The following is a 2,145-nucleotide window of genomic DNA, read 5'->3' on the forward strand; positions in this document are numbered from 1 at the left end:
ATGTCCAGGCACGATAACTGGCAGTCAACCATTGGCACAAATTGTTTCTGGTCACTTAGATAACTTTTCATCCTATGCAGGACTACTCCCCGGGTGTCAGAGTGCTCCAATTTCTTAATTAATATTTTATCATTTACTGGGTAAAAAGCTTTAAATATACTAACTGAAGATTTCTTATTATCTAAGATTTTAATTGTAATATTAAAATTGAATAATAATTGTTATAATAATAATAAGCCCATGCTTATGTCGTGTGGGTTCAATGTGGTTAGCCCACATGGGCTTCTAATGTTGGGCCCATAATACTGAAACTACATGGGTCCACATAGGGTTGCCCATTTCTGTCCCATTCCCAGTTAGCCCACATTATTGCTTAATAGGGCCCATACATTTAGCCCAAATGGGCCAGCCCTAATTGGTCCCATTTTAGGTTAACCATATGGGTCTCATGCAGTTAGCCCTCTTAAAACCCATGCCTACCCATTACCCATGTAGCCCACAATAAACCCATATGGGACCCACCCATGCATGCTGGCTGGGAATCATGAAAGTTATGCAAGAAGTCATTTAATTATCAGCGGTAACAGAATCCAAGCATAGAACATCAAACATAGAAGCCAAGATAGAAGCCGATAAAATGATCAGAGCTTTAATTATTTACGGTCACAGAATCCAATCACAGAATCAAAGTGCAGTAAGAAGAGAAGAGAGAAAGAAGCTGATGGAAATGATCAGAAGCTTAATTTCATATTGGTTAAATGTCACGGCCCTTTTCTGACCTGCAGGGGCGGTTCCTCCTGTAGCCAGAGGCGGGTCTTACTAATTGGAGCCACTAAGGCTCCCTATATAAGTTGGGCTCCACTAACACTCTCTCTCTCTCTGCTCCTCCAGGTACTCCCTTTGTTGGTTGGTTCAGTTTGGTTTGGGTTGACACTCAGACACATTCTCACATTCATGTTCACCCACTCATACACTGCACACACTAAACATTCTTACATACTCACATCTCATCCCTGTTTTATTTATTTAAAGTTACTTATAGGTTAAGATAAACTATTGATTGGCCTAAACCGTTTTGTGTCCCCTCCTTTTTGCCATGGGTTTTCTTGTTTTTTGCATAAAACATGGCCACTAACCATAAATATGAAGGTGGAAGAATGACCACTTTGCTTATATAGTTTGTAACAAAAAAGTGGAATGATATGTTCTAATTACATGAAAGTAATTGCAAAATGTTCCTTTAGAAAGATGTCAAAATCTAGCCTTTCCTTAGTTACATTTTAAACACTCATTTCATTTAATCATTTATTGACCTGTCAAATAAATCTTACAATGAACAGGGTTCTGGGATTTTCTTCTTCTCCAGAATATTGCCAAAATTAGAAAGATCTTTTCAAGGGGTGATGCTAAGAAACTAATCAATAGTTTTTTTTACTGCTGGGTTTTTTCAATTCTTTCCTATCAAATCAGGAGGTTCACACACTGTACTTAAAACCCTTCAGCTGATCCAAATTCTACAGCCAGAGTTCTGAACAAAATTAACAGGGGTCATATTTTTTTTTTTCCATCCTTGCTTCTCTTCATTGGTTTCCTGTTAAATCCAGAATAGAATTTAAAAAGCTTCCTAAGTAACCCAGCTCCATCTGATATCAGAGATCTGATTGTTGCTTATGTTCCTAACAGAGCCCTTCGCTCTTAATTTGCATGTTTACTAGTGGTTCCTAGAATTTCTAAAAGTAGAATGGGAGGCTACTTTTAAAGCAAGGCTTATAACATGCCTTTTTGTGAAGTCTTTGCAGAGTTATAGAGCTACAGACCATGACTGCTGGAGGACATCTTTTATTCTCCCTGCTGAGTTGCCTTACTGTTCCCTAATGTTCTCCTCCCAGGAGATCAGATCAGTCATTAGCTTCGATAAGATTAAACATCTTACTAGATTAGTGCTTTCGTTCTCTTGTGTATGTGTTCTCATTATCCAGTCTGTCATGGTAAATGGCCTTTCATGCTGCTTCAGGTTCTGCTGGAGTTCTCATCTCCACCATCCCTACATTGATGCTCAGTGGAAGCGATTGTTGCAAAGTGATCGTCCTTATAGACTTATAAAGGAAGAGTGGTGGCTGCTGGAGAAGCACTCAAAGCATTATG

This window comes from Cyprinodon variegatus, unplaced genomic scaffold (genome assembly GCF_000732505.1).
Source record: "Cyprinodon variegatus isolate N-32 unplaced genomic scaffold, C_variegatus-1.0 Scaffold366, whole genome shotgun sequence".
Lineage (NCBI taxonomy): Eukaryota > Metazoa > Chordata > Actinopteri > Cyprinodontiformes > Cyprinodontidae > Cyprinodon > Cyprinodon variegatus.